At 45.7% G+C, this 21,979-nt stretch overlaps 1 pseudogene; it reads left to right on the forward strand.

Moving 5' to 3' along the window:
- Nucleotides 1-8,537: 8,537 nt before the first annotated feature.
- Nucleotides 8,538-13,285, forward strand: LOC123396472 (annotated as a pseudogene).
- Nucleotides 13,286-21,979: the final 8,694 nt, after the last annotated feature.

Here is a 21,979-nt window from a genome sequence, read left to right on the forward strand (position 1 = left end):
TAAATTAATAATCATATTGTAATAAACACGATCCAATCATGTTCATGCTTAACGAAAACAACAAATAAGAATTATTTAGGTTTTACCACCAATCCTGATGATAGAGGGAGCGTGCGATGTTTGATCACATCAACATTGGAAACACTTCCAACACGTATCGTCACCTCGCCTTTAGCTAGTCTCCGTTTATACCGTAGCTTTCATTTAGAGTTACTAATCACTTAGCAACCGAACCGGTATCCAATACCCTCGTGCTACTAGGAGGACTAGTAAAGTACACATCAATATCATGTATATCAAATATACTTTTGTCAACTTTGCCAGCCTTCTTATCTACTAAGTATCTAGGGTAGCTCCGCCTCAGTGACCGTTTCCCTCATAACAAAAGCACTTAGTCTCGGGTTTGGGTTCAATTTTGGGTTTCTTCACTAGAGCGGCAACTGGTTTGTTGTTTCATGAAGTATCCCTTCTAGCCCTTGCCCTTCTTGAAACTAGTGGTTTTACTAACCATCAACAATTGATGATCCTTCTTGATTTCTACTTTTGCAGTGTCAAACATTGCAAATCACTTAAGGATCATCATATCTATCCTTGATTTGTTTATAGTTCATCACGAAGCTCTAGCAGCTTAGTGGCAGTGACTTTGGAGAACCATCACTATCTCATCTGGAAGATTAACTCCCACTTGATTCAAGTGATTGTTGTACCCACACAATCTGAGAACATGCTCAACGATTTGATGTTTTATCCTTTACTTTGTAGGCAAAGAATCTTGTCGGAGGTCTTATATCTCTCAACAAGGGCACGAGCATGAAATCTCAATTTCATCTCTTTGAACATCTCTTATGTTCTGCAACGTTTTCAAAACGTCTTTGGCGCCTTGCTTCTAAGCCATTAACTATTGCGCACTGAACTATCATGTAGTCATCAAAGACGTGTATGTCAGATGTTCGCAACATCCACAGACGACGCCCGAGGTGCAGCACACCGAGTGGTGCATTAAGGACATAAGCCTTCTACGCAGCAATGAGGACAATCCTCAGTTTTACGGACTCAGTCTGCAAAGTTGCTACTATCAACTTTCAACTAAATTTTCTCTAGGAACATATAAAAACAGTAGAGCTATAGCACAAGCTACATCGTAATTCGCAAAGACCATTAGACTACGTTCATGATAATTAGTTCAATTAATCATATTAGTTAAGAACTCCCACTCAAAAAGTACATCTCTCTAGTCATTTGAGTGGTACATGATCCAAATCCACTATCTCATGTTCGATCATCACGTGAGTCGAGAATAGTTTCAGTGGTAAGCATCTCTATGCTAATCATATCAACTATACGATTCATGCTCGACCTTTCGGTCTCTTGTGTTCCGAGGCCATGTCTGCACATGCTAGGGTCGTCAAGTTTAACCCGAGTGTTCCGCATGTGCAACTGTTTTGCACCCGTTGTATGTGAACGTTGAGTCTATCACACCTGATCATCATGTGGTGTCTCGAAACGACGAACTGTAGCAACGGTGCACAGTCGGGGAGAACACAATTTCGTCTTGAAATTTTAGTGAGAGATCACCTCATAATGCTACCGTCGTTCTAAGCAAAATAAGGTGCATAAAAGGATTAACATCACATGCAATTCATAAGTGACATGATATGGCCATCATCATGTGCTTCTTGATCTACATCACCAAAGCGCCGACACGATCTTCTTCTCACCGGCGCCACACCATGATCTCCATCAACGTGTCACCATCAGGGTTGTCGTGCTACTTATGCTGTTACTACTAAAGCTACTTCCAAGCAATATAGTAAACGCATGTGCAAACACGAACATTAGTTTAAAGACAACCCTATGGCTCCTGCCGGTTGCCGTACCATCGACGCGCAAGTCGATATTAACTATTACAACATGATCATCGCATACATCCAATATATCACATCACGTCATTGGCCATATCATATCACAAGCATACCCTGCAAAAACAAGTTAGACGTCCTCTAATTGTTGTTGCATGTTTTACGTGGCTGCTATGGGTATCTAGTAGGTCGCATCTTACTAATGCAAAAACCACAACGGAGATGTGCAAATTGCTATTTAACCTCTCCAAGGACCGCCTCAGTCAAAACCAATTCAACTGAAGTTGAAGAAACCGACACCCGCCAGTCATCTTTATGCAACGAGGTTGCTTGTCAAGCGATGAAACCAGTCTTTCGTAAGCGTACGAATAATGTCGGTCCGGGCCGCTTCAATCCGACAATACAGTTGAATTGAGAAAAGACTAAGGAGGGCAGCAAATCGAACATCGCCGTCCACAAACTCCTTTGTGTTCTACTCGAGATAACATCTACGCATGAACCTAGCTCATGATGCCACTGTTGGAGAACGTTGCATGGGAAACAGAAAAATTCCTACGCACACGAATACCTATCATGATGATGTCCATCTACGAGAGGAGATTTGGATCTACGTACCCTTGTAGATTGCACAGCAGGAAGCGTTAAGAAACGCGGTTGATGTAGTGGAACGTCTTCACGTCCCTCGAACCGCCTCGCGATCCGTTGCACGAACTGTCTTGCGATCCATCTCACGATCTGTTCTGATCTAGTGCCGAACGGACGGCACCTTCGCGTTCAGCACACGTACAGCTCGATGACGATCTCCACCTTCTTGATCCAGCAAGAGGGGGCGGAGAGGTAGAAGTGTTCTCCGGCAGCGTGACGGAGCTCCGGTGGTGGTGACGATCTAATCATGCACGGCTCCGCCCGAGCTCCACAGAAATACGATCTAGAGGAAAAACAGCGTGGTATAGGGTCGAGCAGCACGTGGCAAAGTTGTGTCTCAAAAACCCTCAATACCTCTAGTATATATAGGAGGGAGGGAGGGGACGAGGCAGCCTCAAACCCTCAAGGTTTGGCCGAAATTGGAGGTGGAGGAGTCCTACTCCAATCCTACTTGGAGTAGGATTCCACCTTCCCACTTGGAAACTCTTTCCACCTTGTGTTTTTTCCTTCTCAAACCTTTTGGGCATTAGTGGGAACTTATTCCAGCCCACTAGGGGCTGGTTTATCTCTTCCCATAGCCCATGAGACCCCTTGGCGCGTGACACCCCTCCCGATGGTCCCCGGCACCCCTCCCGGCACTCCCAGTACACTACCGATGAGCCCGAAACTTTTTCGGTGACCAAAACAGGACTTCCTATATATCAATCTTTACCTCCGGACCATTCCAGAGCTCCTCGTGACGTCCTGGATCTCATCTGGGACTCCGAACAACTCTCAGTTACCAACACCTATAACTCAACTATACCGAAACGTCACCGAACCTTAAGTGTGCAGACCCTACGGGTTCGAGAACTATGTATACATGACCCGAGACACTCCTTGATCAATATCCAATAGCGGGACCTGGATGCCCATATTGGATCCTACATATTCTCCGAAGATCTTATCGGTTGAACCTCAGTGTCAAGGATTCATATAATCCCGTATGTCATTCCCTTTGTCCTTCGGTATGTTACTTGCCCGAGATTTGATCGTCGGTATCCGCATACCTATTTCAATCTCGTTACCGACAAGTATCTTTACTCGTTTTGTGATACAAGATCCCGTGACTTACACTTAGTCACATTGCTTGCAAGGCTTGTGTGTGATGTTGTATTACCGAGTGGGCCCCGAGATACCTCTTCGTCACACAGAGTGACAAATCCCAGTCTTGATCCGTACTAACTCAACGGACACCTTCGAAGATACCTGTAGAGCACCTTTATAGTCACCCAGTTACATTGCGATGTTTGATGCACACAAGGTATTCCTCCGGTGCCAGTGAGTTATATGATCTCATGGTCATAGGAACAAATACTTGACACGCAGAAAACAATAGCAATAAAACGACACGATCAATATGCTACGTTCATAGTTTGGGTCTTGTCCATCACATGATTCTCCTAATGATGTGATACTGTTATCAAGTGACAAGACTTGCCTATGGCCAGGAAACCTTCACCATCTTTGAGCAACGAACTAGTCAACTAGAGGCTCACTAGGGACAGTGTGTTGTCTATGTATCCACACATGTATTTGAGTTTCCAATCAATACAATTCTAGCATGGATAATAAACGATTATTTTGAACAAGGAAATATAATAATAACTAATTTATTATTGCCTCTAAGGCATATTTCCAACCCAACCATCATCCGCCAAGAACCAGGCCGCTGGCAGCCCCGCCCCTCTCTCTCTGCCCCCAGCAACCACCAGGAGGATCACCGGGACCCCATGGGTCCATTTCCATGCCCATAATTTTGCAGAAGATGTCGTTCTCCAACGAGGAGTGTTAGAGCTCTTCCATGGTCCTACCGCGGGAGGAGAGGGACGAACCCGACAAGTGGAACCCGCCAGTCGATGAGGCAATCGAGTGCCCTAGTGGCACAACCCCGGTAACTCGGCTTTCATTTTCAGAAAAGGCATTCTTCCCGAAATGTTTCCTGGTAATTGATACGTCTCAAACGTATCTATAATTTTTGATGGTTTCACGCTCTTATTGTGTCATCTTTGGATGTTTTATGTGCCTTTTATATCTTTTTTGGTACTAACTTATTAATTCAGTGCCAGTTCTTGTTTTTTCTGTGTTTTTGGCTCTTTTCAGATCTGATTTGGAACGGAGTCCAAACGGAATAAAATCCCCGAAATGATTTTTTCCCGAACGGAAGAAGATCAGGGGGGCCATGGGCCTAGCCAAAACGACTCCTGGGAGCCCACAAGCCCCCACTCCGCCACCAGGGGGGAGGCGGCGGTGGCAGGGCTTGTGGCCACCCTGGCCGCCCCCTGACCTAGAGCACAGCGGTGCGTGGCTTGGTAGTTGATCTATGCTTTGAAAGTAGTCTCAAAAGGGGTAGTTATCCAAAGGGATACGAAAACTTCCACCTTCATGTGCATTGAATAGTTAGAGAAGTTTGATTCCTCTCAATTAGTTTTGAGATATGGTTGTGGTAATATTGAAGTTATGCTAGTAAGGTGTTGTGGATCTAGAAATACTTGTGTTGAAGTTAGTGATTCCCGTAGCATGCACGTATGGTGAACCGCTATGTGATGAAATCTGAGCATGATTAGTATATTGATTGTCATCCTTTGCGTGGCGGTCGGGATCGCGCGATGGTTTATACCTACAGACCCTTCCCCTAGGAGTATGCGTTGAATGCTTTGTTTCGATTACTAATAAAACTTTTGCAACAAGTATATGAGTTCTTCATGACTAATGTTGAGTCCATGGTTTAGATGCACTTTCACCTTCCACCATCACTATCTTCTTAGTGCCGTGCAACTTTCGCCGGTGCACAAAACCCACCATTAGCCTCCCTAAAAACAGCCACCATACCTACCTACTATGTTTTTCAAAGTCATTCCGAGATATATTGCCATGCAACTACCACCATGACATGTGCCACCACGTCTACATTGCCATTGCATGATCGTAAGATAGCTACCATGATGTTTCCATTAATGTCTATGCCATGCTAGATCATTGTCACGGTACACTACCGAAGGCATTCCATATAGAGTCATAGTTGCTCTAAGTTTTGAGTTGAAAGTGTGATGATCATCATTAATGGAGCATTGTCCCATGTGAGGAAATAAAAGAGGCCAAAGAAGCCCACCAAAAAAAAGAGGCCAAAGAGCCCACCAAAGAAAAGAAAAAAGAGAAGGGACAATGCTACCACTTTTTCCACACTTGTGCATATTAAGCACCATGATCTTCATGATTGAGAGTCTCTCGTTTTGTCACCACCATATAGCTAGTGGGAAATTTTCATTATATAACTTGGCTTGTATATTCCAATGATAGGCTTCCTCAAAATTGCCTTAGGTCTTCGTGAGCAAGCAAGTTAGATGCACACCCACTAGTTTTCTTTAAGAGCTTTCACATACTCTGAGCTCTAGTGCATCATTTGTATGGCAATCCCTACTCATTCACTTTGATATCTATTGATGAGCATCTCCATAGCTCATTTATATGCCTAGTCAATGTGACCATCTTCTTTTTTTTGTCTTAAAACATCCACCACATTCCACACCATTATAGTGCTATAACCATGGCTCACGCTCATGTATTGCGTGAGAGTTGAAAATGTTTGAGAAAGTAAAGGTGTGAAACAATTACTTGGCCAATACCGGGGTTGTGCATGATTTAAATTCGTTGTGCAATGATGATAGAGCATAGCCAGACTATATGCTTTTGTAGGGATAACTTTCTTTTGGCCTTGTTATTTTGAAAGTTCATGATTACCTTGCTAGTTTGCTTGAATTATTATTGTTTCCACGTCAATAGCAAACTATTGTTCTGAATCTAATGGATCTGAACATTCACGTCACATAAGAGGAGTTACAAAGGACATCTATGCTAGGTAGCATGAAAGCATCAAAAAATCATTCTTTATCACTTCCCTACTCGAGGACGAGCAGGAGTTAAGCTTGGGGATGCTTGATACGTCTCAAACGTATCTATAATTTTTGATGGTTTCACGCTGTTATTTGTCATCTTTGGATGTTTTATGTGCCTTTTATATCTTTTTGGGGACTAACTTATTAATTCAGTGACAAGTGCCAGTTCCTGTTTTTTCTGTGTTTTTGGCTCTTTTCAGATCTGATTTTGGAACAGAATCCAAACGGAATAAAATCCCCGAAATGATTTTTTCCCGAACGGAAGAAGATCAGGGGGCTTGTGGGCCAAGCCAGGAGGGCTCCTGGGAGCCCACAAGCCCCCACTCCACCACCAGGGGGAGGCGGCGGTGGCAGGGCTTGTGGCCTCCCTGGCCGCCCCCTGACCTAGATCTCTGGCCTATATATTCCCTAAAATACAGCAAAAAATCAGGGGAGCCTCGAAAATACTTTTCCGCCGCCGCAAGCTTCCGTTTCCGCGAGATCCCATCTGGAGACCCTTCCCAGCGCCCTGGCGGAGGGGACTTTGGAGTTGGAGGGCTTCTTCATCATCATCATCGCCCCTCCAATGACTCGTGAGTAGTTCACTTGAGACCCACGGGTCCGTAGTTAGTAGCTAGATGGCTTCTTCTCTCTCTTGGATCTTCAATAAAAAGTTCTCCATGATCTTCATGGAGATCTATCCGATGTAATCTTCTTTGGCGGTGTGTTTGTCGAGATCCGATGAATTGTGGATTTGTGATCAGATTATCTATGATATATATCTGAGTCTTTGCTGATTTCTTATATGCATGATTTGATATCCTTGTAAGTCTCTCTGAGTCTTGGGTTTTGTTTGGCCAACTAGATCTATGATTCTTGCAATGGGAGAAGTGCTTGTTTTTGGGTTCTACCATGTGGTGACCTTTCCCAGTGACACTAGGGGCAGCAAGGCACACATTAAGTAGTTGCCATCAAGGGTAGCAAGATAGGCTCTGTCGTTGATATGAGATTGTCCATCTACATCATGTCATCTTGCTTAAGGCGTTACTCTGTTCTTTTGGACTTAATACACTAGATGCATGCTGGATAGCGGTCGACGTGTGGAGTAATAGTAGTAGATGCAGAAAGTATCGGTCTACTTGTTTTGGACGTGATGCCTATAGATATAATCATTGCCATAGATATCGTCACGACTTTGCGCGGGTCTATCAATTGCTCGACAGTAATTTGTTCACCCACCGTCTACTTGCTTTCATGAGAGAAGCCACTGGTAAACACTACGGCCCCCGGGTCTATTCACATCCATCATTTTCATCTTCGCTTTTACTTTGCTTTGTTACTTTGTTGCTTTCAGTTCTCACTTGGCAAACAATCTATAAGGGGTTGACAACCCCTTCATAGCATTGGGAGCAGGTTCTTTGTGTTTGTGCCAGATCTTGTGATACTCCTCCACTGGATTGATACCTTGGTTCTCAAACTGAGGGAAATACTTACCACCACTGTGCTACATCACCCTTTCCGCTTCGAGGGAACACCAACGCAAGGCTCCAAGGCCACGGGGGAAATCCTTTGCATATTTGCCTAGGAAGTCCCTTAAGGCGTAGCCGCAGCAGAAGGATTCCTGGTGCCGTCGACACGACTATTCCTGTCGCCGTTGCCGGGGAAGCACAGCTGACATCAGTAATACGCTTTCTCATATGGAAATCGTAAAATCTACCGAAACATTTTCTTTTCTATTTTATTTTTAAAACCAGATTTTGACCAAAACTTTGATTCCTCATAACTATTAAAATACAATTCCAAATGGGTTGATTCTTTTTCTCTTGTTTCCCAAGTTCCACCTAGTTTATTTTCATATTTATTTCAAATGAATCAAACAAATTATATATGTTGTTTTGGGATTTTGTGTTAAATTGAATATTTTTTAAAATACAAATTGGAGGAAAGAAAACTCCTTCAAGATTTTTGGGGTGCACACCACCCTTCTTCATACCCAAGGCAAACATCTTGAACCCGAATGTGTTAAGTGTGTGACTGATTGTTGCAATGTTTGCATGCATGGTTATGTTACTTGAATACAACCCCCATAGTAGCATACTTTGCATGAATTACATGGGATATGTGTGTGATTGCTATTGAGCATATAATGTCGGTGATGTGTGGGTATTACCTCATGCCAGGTATGCCATGCTGGTCTGGACAACCTCGAAGGAAGGTTTGTCATGGTAAATATGAGACCATGGTACTGACATCTTGTCACATCCCTAACCCTTAAGCAAGTTAGTCTTGTGCTCATGTCTTCTTTGCATTTGCATCTAAGAAGTTTCAACAAAAATAACAAAGTGGCAAAGGAAAAACCCAAAACCCTAGCCACTATTTCAATTAAAGAAAATCTCAAACTAGTTCAAATCAATGAACCCAAAATGGCCTCAAGAAATGTTCAAACTTTCTGATAAATCATGAAAGTAAATGAGCATTGGAGAAAACTATTTTCTTGACACCTTAAGCATTTTTAAATTAATACAAAAGCCACTGGTTTCAAACTTTAAATTTGAAATCAGAATCTATAAATTTCCAAAAATGTTGGAAACTTTGGAAATGGTTGGGAATGCTATAACAATATTTCAGGAGGTCTAAAATAGTTTTTACTTTTTGTTTTGGAGCTGAAATAAATAGCAAAACAATAGTTAGCAAAACAGAAAAACAAAAACAGAAAAAAAATTGGGAAACCCTTACCTGTCGCCTAAGCCTGGCCCGGCCCATCCCTGGCTCGTCCCCTCCCTCGCGCCAGTAGGAGCAGGAGGTGGCCGCCGCCTCCTCCGGCGCGGCCACGTACCTGTGTGCCTGCCTGGCCGCCGCCTCGTGCTGGCAAGGCCGGGGATAAGCTCCCCGAGGCCTCCCCTATCCATTCCCCGCATCGGCTCTCTCCCTCCTCCCGGATCTCTTCCTCCTCCTTGCTGCCGCCATTGGAGCCGAGCAAAGCTCGAGCTGCCCATGCCCCTAGCCATAGGATCCCCTCCCAGAGCACGCTGTTAGCTCCGCCTCGTCGCCCTGGTCATCCCTGCAGAAGCCGAAGCCACCCCGAGCCCTGCAACGCCCGCGACGCCATCGTCTTCCACCTCCGGCCGTCGGACCTCTCCCGTCGATTCGTCGCCCCCAGGCCTTCCCCGAGCCGTCTAAGCCCTGCTCTGCACTCCCCGTGAGCATGCGGTCATTTCCCCTAAGTTTTTCCCGTCGATCCCCTCCTCTAGCTCTAGTTTCACCGGAGCCCGACGAGGACCGCCGCTGCCGCTCGTCGCCCGTAGCCCTCCGATGATCAGCTCGTCCTTCCGAGGGCACCAGCAGCTTCAGGTCGACGCGTAGATGCTGTAGCAGCTAAGAACCGAGCGTAGTTTCCTCTGAATCAAGGACCCCGATGACGCCCGAGCCTTGGCCGCCGCCAAGCTCGTCGCCGGCGTCATCTCCAGCCAGATCAGCCCCGGCTAAGTGCAGAAATGAAGCTGCGGGAGATGTGTCGTTCCTGTGGTGCTCTCCGCGCAACATTTGGCCCCCTGTGCGCCGTTTCCGAGCCCCTCCGCCGTGCTGGTGGTCGCCGGAGGCTCCCCGCCGGCGAGGACGACCTCGCCGCCGGTGGATCTCGGCTGGCCTGAGCCACTGACTGGTGGGGCCAGCCTCTGGCAAGTTTAAAACTAATAAAAATAAATCAAATAAGTTAATCAGTCACTGACATGTGGGTCCAGCAAGGTTAATCAGTTAATTAAGTTAATCTTAATCAAAAAAATTGACCAGAGAGACTGACCAGTGGGTCCCACTGGTCAGGTTTGACTTTCAACGGCCAGATGGACCTGCTGATGTCATGCTGATGCAATAAAAGTATTTCCAGTATAAAACTAATTCAGGAAATTGCTAAAACTTGTAAAAGTCATAGAAATTAATCTGTAACTCCAATGAAAATAATTTATATATGAAAAAGTACCAGAAAAATTCAAGGATTCTGAATATGCTATTTTCAACTATGTTTGAAAAAGTTACAGAACCCTAAATTGTGGAATAAGGAATAATGCAATTCTTATAATTACTTTTTAAAATGGAATTTGGAAAAATATTCAAATTTCATTATGAATGCAATGATCACACAGTGTCCTAGATACAAATCAGTACCATAAAATGACATTTCATGCATGTTAACATCAGGTTGATCTGAGCATCAGGTCGAATCAATTAAACTGGTATCCAAAAATACCCGTTTGAATTGCTATTCGAATGTGATTCTAATCAACTCTAACCTAATATATGTTGAAAATAATAACTTATCACCTTGCATTCTCATGCCATGCTCATGCATCATTTTGAGTGCATATGATTGTTATTGAATGTTGCCATTCATTCGGTAGGCTCCGCACCCCCGGATTCCACCGAATATCCCTCTGACGGATATCGTTCCTCCTCTAAGCAACAAGGCAAGCAACCCTTTTGATCATCCCGATAATTCCCATGCTCTTGCTCCTGCACTTATTTATTGCATTAGGATCAAATGCTTCAACTGCTTTTGCCACGATAGTTGAACCCACTTCCTTTGCATGACCTAACCTTGTCACAGTAAATAGCCGAACCTTGCAACCTAGCATACCTGGTAGTTGCTTGAGCTATGATGTGCCTTATCCTGCTATGCATGCTATGCTTAGAGTTGTGTATGGTCTGTCATCTGGGAGGTGAACAGAATTGTGGAATGTGTTTGGTGAGCAAAGGTTGTGTGTTGAACTTGATTTGGTAAAGGTACCGGTGAAAGGCTGTGTAGGAGTACATGGCAGGTTGTTTCATTGGAACCGTCCTTAGGAACTGAGTTCTGTGTATGTATTCCAAGACTAGTTACTACCACATGCTGGGCCCTGAAATATGACCCCGCTCGGCCTATTAATCGCGTAGTACTCGGTCCAGGAGTTGCAAGTAGTTTCTGGTGTTTATAGTAATGCTGGAGGCCGTGCATGGTGTTGACCTGAGAGGTGGACCGTGATGCGGTAGGCAGTGGCACGGTGTACCAAGTGGCACCCGGATGGTGGGCTTGGGAACCCTGCGCACATCGTTTGAGGCCGTGGCGGAAACCTCTGCCGGACTTCCGTACGGGTTACTCTCAGATAGGCGATAAACCTGGACTAGGTACTAGTGTGGTTAACGGTCCTGGCCGACTCCCTCGCTGGGCTTCCGCTTGAAGGTTGCCGAGGTGCATGACGTGCACATGGCGATAAGTGGCGAGAGCGTGTGTGACGAAGTACACCCCTGCAGGGTTATGATCTATTCGAATAGCCGCGTCCGCGGATATGGACTACTTGGAGACATATGTTGTTCATAGATAACTTCAATGGCTACTCATAAAATTGCCAAGATAAGCGTGAGTGTCGTGGACGGCATTTCCGTACGGAGACGGAATGATTCCACGGTAGTGTATTATTGTGGTGTTAGTGGACTCGTGTGCGAGAAATCAAGTTGTTGAAACTAATTTCAAAATGCAAGTTGTCTAGCCACGAGTCAAATGCTGGCTTTCCGCATGAAACCCCACAATACCCTTTGATACCTTGCATGAGTAGTTAGTTCTCCTAAAGTCTTACTGAGTACCTTCGTACTCATGTTTGCTTAATAAATGTTGCAGAGGTTGCTAATGACCCTAATGGAGGGTTCTTCGTAGACATCGACGACGACGAGTAGCTGGTGTCCCAGCTACGATCTGGCCCTACGTCGGCTCTTTAGTATAGTCAGGCCATGTGCCTTCTAGTTGCCCTATCTGTACCCAGACAGTTTATAACTCTTCCGCTGGCTTGTAATTGTATGACTGCTATTATGGGTCGTGAGACCCTTAATGTGTAATATTATGTGTGTGGCTCTTCCGAGCCTCTTAAATAAAGCTTGTATGTTTATGGTTATGTTGTGATGCCATCGATGTATCTATACATATCGGTATGCCATGCGTACGTGTGTCTTACTTGATATGTATGGGGTTCGAATACCTAGTCGTGAACTTTAGTAGCACTCCTTACAAGGAAATGCCCCTTTGTGATCCAACGAGCCTTGGTAGTTCGCTACTGCTCCGGACACATTGGTTGACCGGCATGTGTCCTTCTTAGCTGCTGTGTCTGTCCCCTTTGGGAAATGTCACGCGACGTAATGGAGCCCTTGTAGCTTGCTACGACTCGTCTACGTTCGCTGATGACCGACACCTGCTTTGTTGGGTCATGTATGCCTGTCCTTGTGCGGTACTGCCACTTTGGTTTATGACTAGACATGTCGATCCGGGTTCTTTGACATTGGATTGCTAGCGACACTATCGCATACGTGAGTCAAAAGACGCAAACGGTCCCGGCTAAGGTAAGGCTGCAACCGTGGAGTTAACCGTGCGTGAGACCACAAAGGGATGCGATGTGTTACAGGCTGGATTCCTATGGCTTAGGATCGGGGTCCCGACACATCTCGTCGGGACGAGAGTGGTCAGTGAGGGCATATCGATGTGAGATGGTGGTAACACTATGGTATATCATCTATAAAAAATTGTGTGGTGCTAACTCTTGCAAGAAAACTTAAACCTCGTGAGTCGATCGTAGATGAAGTCTTGCCAGTGCATCACCTTACTTTTCGTGCTACCACAGGTCTTCCCAAAAGTGAATACAGATATTAGGTCATAAGCCTATTACCTTGTGCACACCAAGTAGAGGGGTCGAGATGAAGGTTCCATGGTCCTGGAATAAAGACAGTCATCCAGTGAGGGGGCATGAGTGTTTGTGGTCTCGTACCAAGAGGGGAGGGCCCTCCCCTTGGAGTGCGTGGTATAAATTTGATCCCATGCTATTTGGGGATGTTGGTTTCCCCGTCTTATAGTTTTTCACTGAAAGCGTAGTCCGGGTGATTCTGGACCTCGCTGGGTAAAAATGGGTCTGTGCACATTTTGAGTGGTTACTTCTAAAATACCGTACACAGGATTAGTCCTAATGACTATTGAAACTTATTGGTTGTGGGTAAAGACTACACCCTCTACAGAGTTAAAAACTATTCGTGTAGCCACATCCATGGTCATGCACGATAGGTTGACAAGTCAAGGGTCGATCTGAGTGTAGGTCTTCGGAGGAATAAATTGAAACATGATGATGATCATGAACCGAGATGACAACCATAATTTTTATGAATTTTACTATGGACTAATTATTTCTGGTATATGAATTTTTGAGTATCCTTGGGACGGTTCTGCCTCTCGGATACTCGATGTTATTCTTTTCATATAAGCCCTTATGAGGTGTCGCTGAGACGCCCGACTATAGCAACTGCTACTACTTCATGTGAGCCCTTTTCTGTGATGTCGCTTAGATGCCCGACTATGGCATCTGTCATTAATACCACATAAATCCCTTTGTGTGGTGTTGCATAGATGCCCAACTATGGTAACAACTAGTACTTCATATAAGCCCTTTTTTGTGGTGTCGCTTAGACGCCCGAGTGTGGCATCTGTCATTAATAGCATATATAGCCCTTTCTGTGGTGTTGCATAGACGTCCGACTATGGCAACTGTTGCTACTTCCATAAAAAGCCCTTTTTTGTGGTGTCGCTTAGTTATATATAAGGGAATTGTTTGTGGAAGGGAACATAAGACTCTTGTTCTCTTCTCAAGTTATTCTATTCTGGACAGCCTCGTCTTTTCTGCGGGAATTAAGGTCTAGGTTACTCATCTTCTCCTAGGCTCGTGTTTCTGATCGGTAGATTATAGGACTACGGGTCGAGAGATATTGGGTTTCTTTTATTCCTGGGAAGCAGGAAGTAAGTTTGATGATCAGAGAGTTGAACTTGATAGTTGAGTGGTTACGCTATTCCATTTTTGGGTTGTCTCAAAATTTGTTTTTGAGTATTTACAGCCGTTATGCTGCCCAATTTTGCATTCGGAGCTCTAATGCTTTTGCATTACTCTCTATTACAGATGCCTGGCCGTCCTTCTCGTCTGGTGGTACATCTGACCAGGTGCATTGATGTACCGGGTCATACGGCCATGCTGGTCAGGGTGATGTCGGTGTGCGGTTACCGCTGGTACCCCGAGTACACAATGGAGGAACAATACCGCGACTTCAACCAGAGCCAGTACATCTGCACTGTTAGGGTATTTCCAGACTACCCTGGAGCTGAGAAGCCAATCCATTGGTCCTATGGGTTGGGGGTCACCGTTGACATGGCAGTACAGGATGCTGCCTATTCAATGCTGACTATTATGAGAGCAAGACATGCACTGCTGCAGAATTCAGAGTTCTGCTATGTTCCGGCCTCTCAGTCTGGTGAAGAGGGATACCTCAGTGGAGTCTATTTTGATTCTTCTATGGAGGATCCACTTCTGCAGTCCACTGTTGAGATGCTAGAGAGCAGAGACAGGGATGCTCGTGCTCTCCGCATGGAGCTTTATGCTACCCGTGCCCGTCTGTGGACAGTTTTGACGCAGCTGGCACCGGTAGTCCAGACAGGGTATGGAGAGATGGAGATGCTGAACCCTGTTAGGACCCATCTTCCGGCCCACGTTGACTGGCCAGCCATAGGAGGAGTCACACCTCTTCGGGGACCCCTCTTACTACCAGTCAGGGGACCAAGGCCACATCCGTGTCCTTATGGATCCCAGGGATCTCAGGCTAGAGTGTTTCCTGATCCGCAGGTTGAGCTTCCACGTCATGGAGGTAATCTTTATGAGATGTTCTATGCGGATGCCTGAGCTGTGAGCGGAAGGATAGTATGGTAGTAGCCGTACATTCACAGTTCTGCGTGACTTGTGAAGTATGGTTGTACTGTGAAATGAATTCCGGAGGCCTAGATAAATAATGTATAGGAAGCTTGTAAGCCTCTGATGAGTAGTTTCACAATTTCAGTAGTTTGCTCTTCGGTTAAGGGTGTACTGAACTATGTAAGGGTGTGTATGAACCATGGTGTATATATAGCAGTTGCTTGTTACCATGTTGTTCGGATATTCATTTCCGCATTCCGTGTGTTCAGCACATTCTTAATCCATAGCTAGTATTGATATGATATTGGTCTAAGCTATGAGTTTGTTTGTCAGGATGGTGTTCACCAGGTTGAACCGTGCCCCTGCTCATGAGCAAGGTGAGGGTAGTCAAGCGTCGCAGGAAGACCTGCCTCACCCACCCTCTCTGGTGGAAGTGATGCTTGAGGCAGAAAGAAACAAAAGGGAGACCAATCGACTACTGGAACGTATTGAGAAGAATACGGCTCGACAGCCTAGGAATGCTGCAGTGTCCCTCAATGACTTTGTGAAGCTGAATCCTCCAAAGTTTCATCATTCCGTCAATCCCCTCGATGCTGATGACTGGCTGTGCAGCATCTCGCGCAAGATCCGCTCTGCGAATGTGTCTGAGGCCAACAAGGTGACCTTTGCGGCGTATTTCCTGGAAGGACCCGCCAATCTATGGTGGGAGAATTTTGAAGCTATGCGTCCCGCTGAACCAGCGGCCACATGGGCAGATTTCAGTGCAGCTTTCCGTCTGCACCATATTCCAGAGGGCCTGATGGACAGAAAGAGAGAGGAGTTCTGTGCCTTCACTCAGGGCAAGTTGTCTGTGGATGCCTGTAGCCGCGAGTTCGGTAACCTCGCCCGCTATGCAACAGAGGAGGTGTCTATTGACGCCAAGAAGCAAGCAAGATTCCGTAAGGGTCTGAGCCCTGAGCTCCGTCGTGACCTGCGCCTCCATGAGTGTGCAAGCTTTCAAGCCCTGGTCAACAAAGCGATCAGTGCGGAGACTGGTCATACTGACTTCGAAGCCACAAGGAAGCACTCCCGTGACTTTGGCTCATCTTCTGGTTCCACGTTTCCAAAACGCAGGCTGTGGGTTCCAAAAAATTCTCTGCCGCCAAGATACACTCTGAGGCCATCCTACGTGGCGCCTCAGACGAATCAGGCCAACCCTCCAGCAAAAGCTTATGGTGGTCCAGCTAGCAATGCTACACCACGTGCCAACCAGGTGATATGCTACAAGTGTGGAGAACCAGGGCACTATTCCCGCGAGTGTCCTCAGAATGTGGGTGCCAAGCAACCCGGAAAGTCCGTCGGGCAGGCCAAGTCGAGCAAAGCTTATTATGTGAAGCCAACTCCTGCACGTGGCCGTGTGAACTATGTGTCAGCGGAAGAAGCTGCAGAGGATCCCGAAGTCATGCTGGGTACGCTTCTTGTTAATCATCACCCAGCGTCCGTTCTCTTTGACACTGGGTCTTCTCATTCCTTCATTTCAGAAAGTTATGCACAGTTGCATAACATGTCATTTTGTGATATGCCCATCCCATTGGTTGTCCAAACCCCTGGTAGTAAATGGCAAACCTCTAGGATAACCTATGACAATGAAATTCTAGTAGACAGGCTAGTTTTTCTAGCCTCATTGATAGCATTGAAATCTTCGGATATTAATATCATCTTGGGCATGGACTGGATGTCAGCTCACTATGCCAAGATTGATACTCATTCTAGAAATGTCCATCTTACCCATCCTTCGGGTGAGATAGTAAATGTCTCTACTCGAGTTGCCAAATGCCAACTCTATTCCCTAAATGCCAACCCTCTTCCGGAACTTGAAGACATTCCGGTAGTCCGTGACTTCTCGGATGTTTTCCAGAGGAACTGCCAGGAATTCCACCTGACAGAGATGTAGAGTTTGTAATAGATCTTGTTCCGGGAACTGTTCCAATAGCCAGAAGACCATATAAGATGGCACCCCTGGAGCTAGCCGAACTTAAGAAGCAACTAGATGAGGCCTTGAACAAAGGTTTCATTCATCCTAGCTCTTCTCCTTGGGCTTGCCCCGTCCTCTTCGTCAAGAAGAAAGACGGAACGGATCGGATGGTTGTAGATTACCGACCAGTTAATCTGGTCACCATTAAGAACAAGTATCCGCTCCCCAGGATCAACGATCTGTACGATCAGCTCGCTGGATCCTCAGTCTTCTCCAAAATGGATTTGAGGTTGGGATACCATCAAATCAAGATTAAGAACGGGGACATTCCAAAACCGGCTTTTGTTACTCGTTATGGTCAATATGAGTACACCGTTATGTCCTTCGGTTTAACCAATGCCCCAGCCACCTTCTCTCGGCTGATGAATTCAATCTTCATGGAGTATTTGGATAAATTCGTCGTGGTATACCTCGATGATATTCTCATCTACTCGAAGAATGAACAAGAACATGCCGAGCATCTAAGGCTGGTATTGATGAAACTTCGAGAGCATCGCCTTTATGCCAAATTTTCAAAATGTGAATTCTGGTTACCAGAAGTGACCTATCTAGGCCACGTAATCTCTGGTAAGGGTATTGCTATCAATCCCGAGAGAGTTCAAGCTTTCCTTGATTGGACTCAACCTGAATCGGTTAAGCAAGTTAGGAGTTTTCTTGGTTTAGCGAGCTATTGTCGCCGCTTCGTCGAGAATTTCTCCAAGGTTGCAAAGCCTCTAACTGAACTCCTCATGAAAGATAAAAAAATTCGAGTGGACACCATAGTGTGAGCATAGTTTTCAGGAACTGAAAAGACGCCTGACTTCCGCACCTGTGTTGCTACCACCAGATTTTTCTAAGGACTTTGTTATCTATTGCGACGCCTCGCGACAAGGATTAGGTTGCATTCTCATGCAAGATCGTCATGTGATCGCATACGCATCTCGACAGTTGCGTCCACATGAGGATAATTATCCCACACATGACCTTGAGCTTGCAGCTGTGGTCCATGCACTAAAAACCTGGCGACATTACCTTCTGGGTAATCGTTGCGAAATATTCACTGATCACCAAAGTCTGAAATATATCTTCACCCAGCCGGATTTGAATCTCACGCAAAGACGGTGGGTTGAGTTGATCTCGGATTACGACTTAGGGATAACTTACACCCCGGGGAAGGCCAATGTTATGGCCGATGCGCTAAGTCGTAAATCTTATTGTAACAATTTGATGCTACAACAAGGTCAACCACATCTCCATGAGGACTTTCGGAAGTTGAATCTTCATATTGTTCCTCAAGGATTCCTCTCTACCCTGGTGGCGAAGCCTACTCTTAAGGATCAAATTATAGCTGGCCAAAAGCGTGAGAAGGGTATATCACGGATCAAGGAGAATATTTTTAGCGGAAACGCTAAAGAATTTTCCATGAATGATCAAGGTGTTGTGTTCTTCCAGAATCGTTTAGTGGTTCCTAAGAACCCACATCTAAGGTAGTTAATCCTTAAGGAGGCTCATGATTCTCCTCACACCATTCATCCCGGTAGTACTAAGATGTATCAGGACCTACGCCAGAGGTTCTGGTGGACTAGGATGAAGAGAGAAATTGCTGAGTTCGTTGCTAACTGCGACGTTTGTCGTCGAGTTAAGGCAGAACATCAAAGGCCTGCTCGCACCCTTCAACCTCTAGCTATTCCTGAATGGAAATGGGATAAAGTTAGCATGGATTTCATTACCGGATTTCCCAAGTGGCTCATTTTCTTCCCGTTCGTGAGAGTATAACAGCTAGCCAGCTAGCAGAGTTATATATCTCTCGAATAGTGTCTCTTCATGGTGTTCCCCTGAAAATTAACTCGGACCGTGGAAGTATCTTTACTTCTCGCTTCTGGGAAAGTTTTCAGAATGCCATGGGGACTCACTTATCTTTTAGCACTGCTTTCCATCCCCAATCAAGTGGTCAAGTAGAAAGAGTGAATCAAATTCTAGAAGATATGCTCCGAGCTTGTGTTATATCATTCGGTATGAATTGGGAGAAGTGTCTTCCATTCGCCGAATTCGCTTATAACAATAGCTACCAATCAAGCTTGGGCAAAGCCCCTTTTGAAGTTCTCTATGGACGAAGATGTCGAACACCTCTTAATTGGTCAGAAACCGGAGAGAGGCAACTCTTTGGCCCGGATATGATCTAGGATGCAGAAGAGCAGGTTCGCATTATTCGTGAAAAGTTGAAAACAGCCCAGTCTCGTCAAAAGAGCCAATATGATCGTCATCATAAGGCTGTGACCTTTGAAGTTGACGAGAAGGCTTACCTTCGGGTTACACCTTTGAAGGGTACCCATCGATTCGGTATCAAGGGCAAATTGGCTCCTCGTTACATTGGTCCTTTTCGCATTCTTGCCAAACAAGGAGAAGTTGCCTACCAGTTGGAACTTCCTCCGCATCTTTCCAAGGTTCATGATGTTTTCCACGTCTCGCAACTCAGGCGTTGCTTTTCGGATCCTATCCGTGAAGTGGACCACGAAACGCTTGATCTCCAAGATAACCTTTCATACCGAGAATACCCCGTGCGTATTCTTGATCAAGCTGAGCGTACCACTCGACGTCGAAACCTCAAGTTTCTTAAAGTTCAATGGTCAAATCGTTCCGAAAAGGAGGCAACTTGGGAAAGAGAGGATCGTCTCCGACTTGAATACCCTGCGTTATTCCCGACGACTTCTAAATCTCGGGACGAAATTCTTTTGAGTGGGGGTGATTTGTCACATCCCTAACCCTTAAGCAAGTTAGTCTTGTGCTCATGTCTTCTTTGCATTTGCATCTAAGAAGTTTCAACAAAAATAACAAAGTGGAAAAGGAAAAACCCAAAACCCTAGCCACTATTTCAATTAAAGGAAATCTCAAACTAGTTCAAATCAATGAACCCAAAATGGCCTCAAGAAATGTTCAAACTTTCTGATAAATCATGAAAGTAAATGAGCATTGGAGAAAACTATTTTCTTGACACCTTAAGCATTTTTAAATTAATACAAAAGCCACTGGTTTCAAACTTTAAATTTGAAATCAGAATCTATAAATTTCCAAAAATGTTGGAAACTTTGGAAATGGTTGGGAATGCTATAACAATATTTCAGGAGGTCTAAAATAGTTTTTACTTTTTGTTTTGGAGCTGAAATAAATAGCAAAACAATAGTTAGCAAAACAGAAAAACAAAAACAGAAAAAAAAAATGGGAAACCCTTACCTGTCGCCTAAGCCTGGCCCGGCCCATCCCTGGCTCGTCCCCTCCCTCGCGCCAGTAGGAAAAGGAGGTGGTCGCCGCCTCCTCCGGCGCGGCCACGCACCTGTGCGCCTGCCTGGCCGCCGCCTCGTGCTGGCAAGGCCGGGGATAAGCTCCCCGAGGCCTCCCCTATCCATTCCCCGCATCGGCTCTCTCCCTCCTCCCGGATCTCTTCCTCCTCCTTGCTGCCGCCATTGGAGCCGAGCAAAGCTCGAGCTGCCCGTGCCCCTAGCCATAGGATCCCCTCCCAGAGCACGTTGTTAGCTCCGCCTCGTCGCCCTGGTCATCCCTGCAGAAGCCGAAGCCACCCCGAGCCCTGCAACGCCCGCGACGCCATCGTCTTCCACCTCCGGCCGCCAGACCTCTCCCGTCGATTCGTCGCCCCCAGGCCTTCCCCGAGCCGTCTAAGCCCTGCTCTGCACTCCCCGTGAGCATGCGGTCGTTTCCCCTAAGTTTTTCCCGTCGATCCCCTCCTCTAGCTCTAGTTTCACCGGAGCCCGACGAGGACCGCCGCTGCCGCTCGTCGCCGGTAGCCCTCCGATGATCAGCTCGTCCTTTCGAGGGCACCAGCAGCTTCAGGTCGACGCGTAGATGCTGTAGCAGCTAAGAACCGAGCGTAGTTTCCTCTGAATCAAGGACCCCGATGACGCCCGAGCCTTGGCCGCCGCCAAGCTCGTCGCCGGCGTCATCTCCGGCCAGATCAGCCCCGGCTAAGTGCAGAAATGAAGCTGCGGGAGATGTGTCGTTCCTGTGGTGCTCTCCGCGCAGCATTTGGCCCCCTGTGCGCCTTTTCCGAGCCCCTCCGCCGTGCTGGTGGTCGCCGGAGGCTCCCCGCCGGCGAGGACGACCTCGCCGCCGGTGGATCTCGGCTGGCCTGAGCCACTGACTGGTGGGGCCAGCCTCTGGCAAGTTTAAAACTAATAAAAATAAATCAAATAAGTTAATCAGTCACTGACATGTGGGTCCAGCAAGGTTAATCAGTTAATTAAGTTAATCTTAATCAAAAAAATTGACCAGAGAGACTGACCAGTGGGTCCCACTGGTCAGGTTTGACTTTCAACGGCCAGATGGACCTGCTGATGTCATGCTGATGCAATAAAAGTATTTCCAGTATAAAACTAATTCAGGAAATTGCTAAAACTTGTAAAAGTCATAGAAATTAATCTGTAACTCCAATGAAAATAATTTATATATGAAAAAGTACCAGAAAAATTCAAGGATTCTGAATATGCTATTTTCAACTATGTTTGAAAAAGTTATAGAACCCTAAATTGTGGAATAAGGAATAATGCAATTCTTATAATTACTTTTTAAAATGGAATTTGGAAAAATATTCAAATTTCATTATGAATGCAATGATCACACACTGTCCTAGATACAAATCAGTACCATAAAATGACATTTCATGCATGTTAACATCAGGTTGATCTGAGCATCAGGTCGAATCAATTAAACTGGTATCCGAAAATACCCGTTTGAATTGCTATTCGAATGTGATTCTAATCAACTCTAACCTAATACATGTTGAAAATAATAACTTATCACCTTGCATTCTCATGCCAT

This window comes from Hordeum vulgare, chromosome 5H (genome assembly GCF_904849725.1).
Source record: "Hordeum vulgare subsp. vulgare chromosome 5H, MorexV3_pseudomolecules_assembly, whole genome shotgun sequence".
Taxonomy (NCBI): Eukaryota; Viridiplantae; Streptophyta; class Magnoliopsida; order Poales; family Poaceae; genus Hordeum; species Hordeum vulgare.